The sequence below is a fragment of the Pelodiscus sinensis genome, chromosome 21, assembly GCF_049634645.1.
Source record: "Pelodiscus sinensis isolate JC-2024 chromosome 21, ASM4963464v1, whole genome shotgun sequence".
NCBI lineage: Eukaryota > Metazoa > Chordata > Testudines > Trionychidae > Pelodiscus > Pelodiscus sinensis.
Genome location: NC_134731.1, coordinates 14,993,688 through 15,005,559, shown reverse-complemented (window position 1 = coordinate 15,005,559; position 11,872 = coordinate 14,993,688). Strand labels below are relative to the sequence as shown.

The following is an 11,872-nucleotide window of genomic DNA, read 5'->3' as shown; positions in this document are numbered from 1 at the left end:
GTCTTTGCCCACGAAAGCTTGTGCTCCAATACATCTGTTAGTCTATAAGGTGCCACAAGACTCCTCGTCGCTTTTGCAGAACCAGACTAACAGGGCTACCCCTCTGATACTTCACCCCCAGATGGTGTGTGGACACTCTCACCCTCTGTGCTACCCCCAGGTGCTGTGTACACACAGCCACTCTCTGTGCCACCGCTACAGGGTGGAAGAGTGGAAACTGGTTTTTTTCCCACGTTAGCTTCTAGTTACCAAAGATTGTCCACCAAAACCATCTTCTGTGTGTGACACCCTATCTGACCATGTCACCTCCAGGTGGTGTGTGGACACACTCTCCCTCTCTGACTGTGCCAACCCCAGGTGGTGTGTACACACACTCTTGCTTTGTGCCACCCCCAGATGGTGTGTGGACACACCCACTCTCTGACCATGCTACCCCCAGGTGATGTGTGAGCACACCCTCCCTCTCTGACTGCCACCCCCAGGTGGTTCAAAACCAACAGCCAGTCTGTAGGCACTCACAAGGCTTCCCCACTAGAGGCCAGGCTCTGTTCCCCAGCCCAGATCTCTGAAAGCAGAGACTCTCATGCTGTCCTGTAGCTCCCCTCTTTGCCCCGAATGCAAGGAATGTCACCAAGGAGCTTGCAGGTTGCTTGTAGTTGACAAGAGAAAAGCACCTTTTCCTGCAGTAAGGAAGCAGTTCGCATTAACAAGAATTTGCAGAAACAACATGTCCCTCCCTCACCCACTTCCCCTTGTGTGTCTTCTTCCTCATCAACCCCCCTCTTGTGCCCCACTCACATCTAGGCTCTTCCTCTCCAATCCCAAACCCCAGAACCTGTACTCTACTATCTACCTTATATGCCCCTCCCCCATAACTGTAGTGTCTGAACACCTCACAATCTGTCAGGAATTCATCCTCACCACACAGTCTTGTGCGACAGGCTAGTGCTACTATCCCTGTTGTACACATTAGGAACTGGGCACTGTCAGCCGATGGTCAGGGCAGTGTGTGTGTGTGTGTGTGTGTGTGTGTGTTATACACCCGAGTTTTCAACTGCTGGGACACAAGGTCCCGTCGCAGCAGGCGGCCTTAGGGATGACCGACGGGCGCCCTGAGGCTACGTCTACACTGGCCCCTTTTCCGGAAGGGGCATGTTAATTTCAGCGATCGCAATAGGGAAATCCGCGGGGGATTTAAATATCCCCCGCGGCATTTAAATAAAAATGTCCGCCGCTTTTTTCCGGCTTTTAGAAAAGCCGGAAAAGAGCGTCTACGCTGGCCCCGATCCTCTGGGAAAAGCGCCCTTTTCCGGAGGATCTTATTCCTACTTTGAAGGGCGCTTTTTCCGGAGGATCGGGGCCAGTGTAGACGCTCTTTTCCGGCTTTTCTAAAAGCCGGAAAAAAGCGGCGGACATTTTTATTTAAATGCCGTGTGGGATATTTAAATCCCCCGCGGATTTCCCTATTGCGATCGCTGAAATTAACATGCCCCTTCCGGAAAAGGGGCCAGTGTAGACGTAGCCTGAAAGTTTAACATCCGTGTCTTTGACCGCTAGGACCGGGTCCCTTCACGGCAGGTAGCCAATAGGCTGACAGATGCCCCAGAGTTTACAGGGAGAGCTTATTACACCTCAGATTTTGACTGCTGGGATACATGATCCCTTCGCAGCGGGCAGCCCTAAGGCTGAGAGATGCCCCTACAGATCTGTCCCCTGGAAGCGACACGATCCAAAAGCCCAGCTCTGCCTGTATCTGTCCCTTATGACAGGCTGGAGTTCTTTTAAATAGTGCTTGGTTCTGTTACAGCAACTGAAGGAGTCAGGTTAAAACTTAACCAGTTACAGGTTTATTAAAAAGGCTTATAAAGCATGTGGTTACAATGGCTATTGCTCTACTTCTTAACTGCTAGCAAATACAGATCTTAAAATGGTTACAAAGGAAAAGAAAGATAGGAAATAATGGTGCCAAGTGACAGCTTAATCTTTAAAGAGATCTAATACTATGTATATACTTAAACAAAGGACACATACAGGTACAATTTTTACCCCCTTCTGTGCCTCTCGACTCCAGCGGGTCAGGCCAGGGTTGGTCCCTCAATTCCTCGGAAAGACAAATATGAGGTGGGCATCCCCGTGGAACCTCAGGAGGTCAAACACCTAACCCGGCCAGCAGGTAGATGGCAGATCGACGCTCAGAGTGGGTGTGCTGCTGGACCCATCTGTATACCCATAGGGGCCCGTATCCTCTTTCTTATCTAAGATGCCAAATTGTACTGGTCCGTCGTTGTGGCGCCAGTTCTTACAAGGGAGTTTCAAATAATTTACACTTGTAAGAGAGAGATAACTAAATTAGGAGTACCGGACATTCTTTGCTGGGCGGGAGATTCCTCCCCCACCGGACGAGTGTGTGATCGTATCAATATGGGTTTCAGTCAAGGACACTCCTCGGCAGCCTCTTGGTCAGCGATTAGTTCGACCACCCTCTTATCTCTGCTTACAGTTGTCCAGGGACACTTGTGAGCTAGCATATCCGGGCCTCCTGTCAAGGCTTCAAAGACTATGCTGATTTTACTGCTCTGTGTGCCCTGTATGCTTCCAAGCAAGCAAAGATGGATGTTACAGGGGGGTTCATGTCTGGCTACAGGCACCAAGATACTAAGGATTAGACTTTTAAAGCTCTTTAGCCACCTAAAGAAATAAAAGAGAGTGGCTGAGAGGGTGGTGGGGAATTATGCTGGGGGAGGAAGATGTTGAGGATGGGAACTGGGAAGCTTCTAGGGGCTGATCTCAAACCTAGCAAAATCAATGGCTTTTTCATAGAGGTGTGAAGGAATCTTGAAAATCAACACTCCCATTGGGTCTTATGGGCCTAGGCATTTTTGAGACTCACACCAGGCACCTATTAAGTATCTGTAGGTGCCTATAAACCTATACAAATCTGGCCCTAAGTCATTTGCCCAGGATCACACAGGAAGTCTATGGCAGAGTGGGAATTGTAATTGGATCTCCCAGACTAACATGTTAACCACTGCACCATCCTCCATGTCTCCTGGTCTACACTAGGGAGTTATTTCGAAATAACAAGCAGAGCATCCACACTGCCAAGCCTATTATTTTGAAATAATGGGCTGGTTATTTTAAAATTATAACTCCTGCCTTCCACGAGGAATAATACTAATTTTGAAATAGCTATTTTGAAATAGCAGTAGTGTGGACGCTCCTGTGCCGCTATTTCAAAATAACTACTCCCCAGAGTCATTCAAACTAATTACTCCCTGGGGCTTCGTGTGGCTCTAAGTTGAGGTAGCACAGCCACATTAACAGAGCCTGCCTCGGACTCATTTCGAGGCTTCCCCGTAGTGTGGACATGCTAGCTCAAAATTATTATTTCTGGAGTTATTTCAAAATAATTTCCTAGTGTAAACATGCCCTCTTTCTAATTCCCATTCAAGATCCTGCCACTTCTCTTTTTCAGGGCCTGTTGGGGGCGGGGAGCAGGAGGGCCAGTTGGCCTGGGCCTCAAGCTCAGAGGGGGCCTCAAATTTAGGCACTTATTAATTTTTTGGCATTTGATTAGTTTTGCAGCTTGTTTTTATGTGCATCCCTATCGGACCAAAATGTGACCCACTTTCTCAGCTTAGAACTGCAAATTTAAGCAAATAAGATGTGAAAAAGGCTAAAAAAGGCACTTGCTAAATAAAAATATTCAAATTACGTTTCTCTCTTTTTTGTTGCCTTATTTTGTTTTCATGTGTCATTTTTTATTTTTATTATGGCTAGGGGCCTCAAAAGCTGGAAGTGATCTGAGCCTCTCTGATCTCTGAACCCGTGAGAAGGCCTGCTCTTTCTCGCTATGGGGCAGATCTAAAGTCCATTGACCTCACTGAGTTTGGGATCAGACCCTATAACCATCTTGCTTCCCATTCTCAACAATCCTCTTCCCCCACTCTAATCTCCCCGCTTCCCTCTTTCAGCTGCTCCCCTGCATTTCCATAATGGTGCAATGCTTTGGAAATGTTAAGGGCTATACAATTGCTAAGCATCATTATTCCTTTCTTCATCTCCTTGCTGCTCTCCAGAACCACTACCAAACCCATAAGAGAGCAGTGCCCCCTTGTTGTAGAGGGCTCCAGCACCTTACGTCACGAAATAATTTGCTTAGGCTACAGTATGAATGAAGCTTTAGCAATAGAAGAGGCAACAGCACCCCAAAATATTAGGAATAAGCTCCTTCCCCCACTTTCTCATTCCTACCAGTTCAGAGTCCCTGCAAAATGCACCGCCTGATTATTCTGATCACAAGAGATTACTATATATTTCCAGGCGGTCTTTTCTGCCATGTACTCACAGCCATTAGGATATTCCCCAGAGAGTCTGCAATTAGTGACCCTGAATTTACTGATACTTTTTTTATACGCTTGGCCCTTTAGGGTATGCACTTTCCCCATGGTGCATGTGGCATCGATAATCTCCTCAGGAGCATGAATGAATGTGTTAAGTTTTTTACAGCCATTTCTAGTCATTGCGATCCATTTGTTTCTCATTTCACTATTACATCTGTTGTGGTCGATGGTGTCCAATAGGGTCAAATGCTTCCGTCTGAAGGCCGGTGGGTTCTGAGCATGAGAGATGCTGATGACAGATGTAGCAATGAACAGCAGACACATAAAAGACACTCTCTTCAAAGCCATGTTGCTTAGCTGGACCTATGTTAAAAACAAAGACACAAAGGGATGGAGATCCGAGGAAGGACTTCATAGTTGTATAGATATTAAGGCCAGAAGGGACTCTGTTTCATCTAGTTTGACCTCCTGCATCACAGAGACTATAGAATTTCACACACTCATTCTTGTATCAATAGAGTTGCCAGATACCTTCACAAAACATCCCAAATATGGCAGGGAAAAAAATTGGTTGAACAAAAAACAACAAAACCACAACGCACTGGAGACCAAAGTTCTTAAGCAAAAAAAAAAAAGGTCGCTGCGCCTTTAAATTCCCCCGCTCCCCCGCCCCCACCAGATGCAGCAGGGGGAAAAATATCCCTGTCAGACTTCCATCCAAGAAAAACAGAAAATACTGGACATTTTACATGTCCGGTATTTTCTGTTTGTTTTTTTTTTTTTACCAGACAGAAGATGTAATTACTGGACTGTCCGGGCGAAAACTGGACACCTGGCAACCCTATGTATCAAGTGTTTAATTTGGGATTAAACTAAGAGCATATGTTTTGGACATCCCATCTTGATTTCAAGATCTTAAGTGATGCAGAGTCTACCAGGCCTCTTGATAAATTGCCCCAAAAGTTAATTACTGTCTGATAAATTGTCCACCTTTGACTTCCCACTAGCCTTAAAATGTCTCACTGCTGCTACAGCAGTGCAGCTTCCCTGGCAAAAGCAAGGACAATAGATAAGGCCTTGGACGCCACAGGCAATATTATCATGGTGTTAGCTCGTGTTGCTCTCAGCAAAGATCAGGTAGAAAAACTGCCAGCACCTTGTTCACCTGAAATAGTCAGAAATGATATGGATAAAAAGCCAAGTGTTGACACAGCTACATAATATAATTTGCTGCACACCTGTGTTTGGTGCTGTCCAAACAGGAGACAGTCTGTGCTCCAAGATGCTTAGAAGTCTAAGCAGCTAATACAGTATTGCTGGCCATGTCAGTGCCTAAATAGACAGACATAATATAGAACAAAACAGTGATAGAGGCTGGGGATTTCTAACACATGGGGAATAATATCTGTTTTATATTTGGAATGGCTATGTCTTTCTATGCAGATCAGCTTTCCAAACTGCGAGAATCATACGTAGCTAGAAAGATTCAGGAAGGCGTTATCCACATTGTTACTGTTTTTATGCCCACATGGGTGTTTGCTGTGGAATGACTTTGTTTTTCAACTACAAAGGTTTGTGTTTAAAAAGCTCTCTGCCGAACATCTACAGGTGTACGCTTAAGATTGCTTCCTGAAGTTGTATTAAATCATCATCATCCCAAACTACCCAGAATGATTTCTGGCAAAGTGCTCGAGGTGGTCTGATTGCATTTGCAATGTATATCCCTCACTGGCAATCTTCTCGCACCCCTAGAGCTTGGATAAGTGTTAACCCCAGAACTACTTGCATCCTAAGCAAGGGAACATTACTAGGGCTTCTCATTTTCAGAAATAACCAATAAACACCCCCGTTCTCTATCAATATGAAATGGAAGTTTATCTAATATACACCAGAAATGGTTACTCAGTATGTGTTGACTCCACTCCTTTCCCTGTGCAGTTTGTTTATAAGGTGATATCTCTGCTCCCTGGCTTGTAGCTAATGGCTTGTCTAGACAGAGCAGTAATGTCGACTACAGGCGTGTGATTTCTAAAGTGCACTAATATGTTATGTATTAATTGGTCCATTTAGACCCTGCTTGTGTGCTAAGGATTCTCTAGTGTGCTTTAACATTGTGCTATTTGAAACAGTACTGTGCATATATGCAAAGAGACAACCCTTAACACCACTTTCCCTGATATTTTGACATCATAGAGCTCACAAACTGCTAAAAATAAAATGAATAAAACCAAAAAAATCCACAGGCCCCCTCTATAACATGCCCCCAACTTCAGGAAGCTGACATAAGGCAAATAACCTACATTCTGGGTATGTAGCCAGGGAATCTTAGACAATCTAGACCTCTTTGCAGTTGATCAGCACTGACTTGACATACTAGAGATGTCTAGAAGACTGGACCAGCGTCAAACTGGTTGATTTCCGTGCACTACTATGTGTTCTGGAATTGAGTTTTACAAGGCTTGCTAGTTTTGCAGATATTTAATTTGGCAGATGGTGGTACAGTTAATGATAGGAGTGGCAAAGCTGTATTTTATAGACATATCCAAATGGATACAAATGATAATTTTAGAGCTGGGGGGAGGGGGGGGGACGGGACACCAGAAGTTTCAAATTACTTTTTTTTCTTCAAAATTAGCTTTAAAAGGTAATTTTAGCTTTGGCACCAAGGGACCAGAGAGCATCAATAAAGCAGATCCTGAGTCTGTTCTATTGGCTAGAAGCACCTGGGGTTATTTTATGGGCAAAGACATATCTCACAGGTGGGGAACCTCATGTCCAGTTGCCCCCAGCTTGCCTGTATTCGGTCCCCGAGGCTCAGGGCTGGAGCACACAAAATCTACTAGCCGGGGCCCCTCTAGGCTCTGGTGTGTGAGGGGAATGTGAGGAGATTCTTTCTCCTTTTCAGCCAGGGGTCATGTTGTCAGTGAGAGATTTTTCTGTTTGTTTTGGTTTGGTTTTTGGGGTTTTTTTTTTTTTTTTTGCTTCTCACTTGCGTGCGGTCCTTAACTGATTTTTTCTGTGGGTCAGCGGTGCCTGACACAAGAAAGATTCCCCACTCCTGACACATCTGATTGTGTGTCTGTATCCAAATGAGAACTCTTTTGCCTTTGTAAGGCTGCAGCATTGTCTGAGTGGTGCAGGGATGCTAAGTGCAGCAAGAGAGAGCTGTAAAATCTCTGTAAGATGCTGATTTTGAACTCTGTCACCCTGCTGCCAAGGCTCCTGAGTGCTGTTTAAAATCTGGCCCATAAGTGCTTAAACGGTAGTTGAACTGTTTGCAAAATCTGTTCCAATCCTAAGTGCATGTCACATGCAGAACTCTCAATGGACAAGCAAAATTCTTTGTACAGAGCACTGAGGTCCTAGGTTTACATAGCAGGGCTGGGAGCCCAGAAGAAAATGCAGAAGTTTACTGAGGGGAGAGGAAGCTCTTCAAAGAGAGACAACACAAACCCCACTTGAATTAAACATTCTAGTCACAACTTGTTCTGCAAGTTGCAGAAGCATTTTCTCTTCCTTCTCATGGACTGCAGCCATGGGATCTGCCTCCTGCTTTTATGCCCTGGAGGAAAGAAAAACAGCCCAACTTGTTTACCCACTCTCCTCATCAGATCTGGTGCAATCAAAAACTCTCTTCTTTCCCCATTAAAAAAAACCCAACAAAACTCAAATTACTTACCAAGTTATATTGCTCTTCTTCAACTGCTGATGTATGTCCTGCTACTCTGCGGGCCTTCCACTAACTATTAAGCATTTGATTACTTCTGAGGTGACCTCTCCAATGGTTCATGCCTATCAGTTGGCAGAGAAAAACCAGATGATCTGAAATAGCAAATACCTAAAAGTTTAAAAGAGAATTGTGCATGGCTTATTCTCCCTCCAACTCATTAGTTTTCAACATACTTGCATTTTGCTCTAGGTGTACATAATCTTTGTGTCTAAACTTAATTTCTGAAGTATTTCGAAGATATCTAATCCTTAGGTTAATATATCCATAATGGCTGAAAAGAAAATCAGAACCCCTTATTCAGAGTTGAGTTTGCACTCTGAATCAATACAATATTGTCCCAACCTTGAATTGATTAAAATACACTCAGTACAGACTAAACTTCATTGCTCAGATTTTCTTTTTAAGTTCTCTTACCAGTTTTGAAATGGATTGATGGACTTTGTCTTTGTTTCAGTTTCTGCAGCTTCTGCTTGAAATGCTGTTTTGTAACTTCTGTGAGGAATGTGAGTCAGTTAATTGGCACAGATATCCCTGCGCCTTTTGCTACAGCAGTATACTAAAAGGACTATAATTTTTCTTTCTCCAGCAGCGGAAGACCACTACTGTTCCAAAACTGTCCTAAACAGATCCTTGATCTTCTTTATAATTCACTTACATCAACAGGATTCTCCATATAAAATGCAGACTTTTCAAGGGAGAAGAAGGGAATATAAAGTAAAATCTACAAAGACAAATACAGGGCCAAGAATCCAGATCCAATTTATAATATACAATTGAGTAACGATCACATTTCTAACCAGCCTTAACTGGCCTTTCATTTTTTTGCCCACAAGTTTAGAGATTGAAACTACTCAAAAAGAAGTTAGCAATGGTTTGCTGCCAAACTCGGGAATGTATTGAATAGGGTCATGCAGGGACCTGTACTGGGTCTGGACTAAGGATGTTAAGGACTAGTCGACTAGTTGACTATCCGATAAGCAAATGCTTATTGGATAGTGGAGTTGACTAGTCAATATCCCCCCCTCCGCTTGCTACCTCTATCAGATGGAGGAAGCAAAGAGGGGGTGGGGAAGTGGGTACTTTAAAGAAGCAGCGCTGCACAGCTGATCCAGGGCTCTGTGTGGTGCTGCCCCTTTGAAATGCTGCTGTGGCGTTTGCATGGAGCCCAGGGTTAGCTGGGGAGTCCCCAGCTGATCCCGGGTTCCAGGGAAATGCCGCACTTTGCGTGGCATTTCAAAGTAGCAGCGCAGCATGGAGCCTGAGGTTAGCGGGGGACTTGGAGTCCCCCTCTGACCCGGGGCTCCATGAGGGCACTTCCACTTTGAAATGCACAAGAGCCCCTGCTGGGGACTCTTATACATTTCAAAGCTGGCACCCCTGTGGAGCCTAGAGTCAGTGGGACTTCCTGCTGGCCCTGGGCTGCACCTGAGTTCTGCATTCCTCCTTTGAAATGTACAAGAGCCCCAGCAAGGCTCTTGTACATTTCAAAGAGGGAATGCGGAAGTGCCTATCCACTAATCGAGTACTCAGTGGAAATTCCATCGACTACTTGACCAGTAAATTACTCAATATTTAACGTCCTTAGTCTAGACTATTCAATATTTTCATTTATGACTTGGATAATGGATTGGAGAGTATGTTTATAACAGTTGCAGGTGAAACCAAGCTGGGAGAGGTTCAAAGCACTTTGGAAGATAAGATTAGAATTCAAAACAACTTTGACAAAACTGAACAATTGGACCAAAATGAAGAAGGTGAAATTCAGTAAAGATAATTGCAAAAAAATACACTTTGAAGACAAAGAGCAAATGCATACCTACTAAATGGGGAATAACTGGTTTTGCGGTAGTATGCTGAAAAGACTCTGGAGGTGATAGTGGGTCACAAATTGTGCTTGAGTCAAGTGTGATGCAATTGCCAAAAAGCCTAGTATGATTCCACGGTGTATTAATAGGAGTGTCATTTAAGACATGGGAGGTAATGTTCCTGCTCTACTCAACACGGGTGAAGCCTCAGATAGAGTACTCTACAGATTGCACCTCCCAAAAGAGGAACTCTTTGGTTCCCGGATCAGAGACCCTCCCCCAATAGACTAGTGGCAGTAGGGCAATCTAGGAGCGGGGCAGGTTGAAGCAGTGGGATGGGGCAGGGGCTGGCAGCAGCCCTCTGCAGTCCACAGCAGTGTGGCTGGAGCCAGCAACTGCCCCTAGCAGCCTGTGGCTCTGGGACCAGGGCTGGGGCAGCCCCAGGCAGCACAGAACCGGGCTGACAATAGCCCATGGCAGTGTGGGGCCAGGGCCAGAGCCCTGGGCAGCCCACGGAGACAGTGCCAGAGCCTGCAAACTACCACGGGGCAGAAGCCAGAGCCCTTGGCAGATCACGGTAGTGGGCCTGGGGCTGACAGAAGCCCTCAGTAGCTCCCAGCAGCATGAGGCTGGAGTCCAGGGCAGCCCACACAAGTGAGGCCATAGCCCAGGGGCTACCCTGAGGCTGTGACTGGAGCCCGAGCCCTTGACAGCCTGACCAGGGCCAGCCCTCGGCTGCCCATGGCAGCACAGGGCTGGAGCCTGTGGCAGCCCGTGGCAGTGCAGGCTACTAGAGCCCAGCAGGCAGCCCAGCAGGAGCAGCAACCCAGCAGGCAGCCTGGAGCTGGAGGCAGTGGGTATTGCCCCAGAGCTGGCAGTGCTGAGAGTAGTCAGCTGCTGGGGCCTGTAGCAGGAAACCTTCCCTAGTATAGAAAATTCCCTGGTTTGGGACCGGTTAGGTCCCAAGGGTGCCAGGCCAGGGAGATCCAACCTGTATCAAGTACTGGTGTCACTTTAAGAAAAGATGTGAACAAATTGGAGAATCCAGAGGAGAACAACACAAATGAATAAAAAGTTTAGAAAACCTGCCTGATTGGCCTTGAGAAACAAAGGCTGGCGGGGCAAGGATATGAAAACAGTCTTCAAATCCAGGAATGTTAGAAGGATGGTGACCAATAGTGCTTCTCCACCATGGTCACACGAGGGAAGTGGTTTTGGGCTTATCCCGCAGCAAGGGAGATTTAGGCAGCTATCTCCCACCCCCTAGATTGGGGTGTGGTGGGGGAGAGCTGTAAGGGTAGCTTGGCTCAGAAAGAGGCTCCTAGGGTAGCATCCAGGCTAGACAGGTAGGTGTCAGGGATAGTCTGGGGTTAATTGGTCCTGCCCCAGGGCCACAAGGGGCTGCCCTATGGGAGCTTTTGAGGCCCCTTGGAGCTGCTCCCTGCTGTGAGCTAGGGATATGAACAACTAGTTGACTATCCGATAAGCAGGGACACACTAGCTGAGTAGTCGCTTCCCCCGCTATCAGAAAGAGGCAGCAAGTAGGGGGGAAAGCTGAGTACTTCAGTGTAGAGACCCGGGTTCCCAGGCTCCATAGGCGCTGCCACTTTGAAATGCTGCGTGCAGCCCTACGTCAGGCTCCCCACAGCTGACCCTGGGCTCCATGCAGCACTGCTGCTTTGAAATGCTGTGGGGAGCACAGGACTGCCCCACTGGCCCCTTGCTGCCTGCCGCGCTTTTGCCTTTGAAAGGTAGCAACAGTCCTGGGCCCTTATCGACTAATCAAATAGTCAGTGCAAATTGCATTGACTATTCCATTAGCCAATTAGTCAAAATTTAACATCCCTGCTGTGGGCCAACACATGGCTGGCTGAAGCGCCTGGGTAGGGCTGGCCTGGATTAGCACAGCCAGCTGCAACACACCATGCACGCTCCTCCCTGCAGAGCGCTCCCTCCACCCCAGCTCAGAGTCACAGTGGTGCAATCCAACTCCC

The 11,872-nt window shown here is 46.4% G+C and overlaps 1 long non-coding RNA gene across 2 annotated transcripts; it reads right to left on the bottom strand.

Moving 5' to 3' along the window:
* Positions 1-1,824: 1,824 nt before the first annotated feature.
* On the bottom strand, positions 1,825-8,644 carry LOC102443456 (uncharacterized). 2 transcript variants are annotated; one of them, XR_331349.4, is made up of 3 exons: positions 8,488-8,644; positions 8,023-8,165; positions 1,825-4,706 (listed from the first exon to the last, which is right to left on the bottom strand). It is a non-coding gene; the product is annotated as an uncharacterized LOC102443456 (long non-coding RNA). The 2 variants fall into 2 exon arrangements; XR_331350.4 differs by having other exon boundaries at positions 8,023-8,181; positions 8,488-8,636.
* Between the last annotated feature and the right edge of the window lie 3,228 nt (positions 8,645-11,872).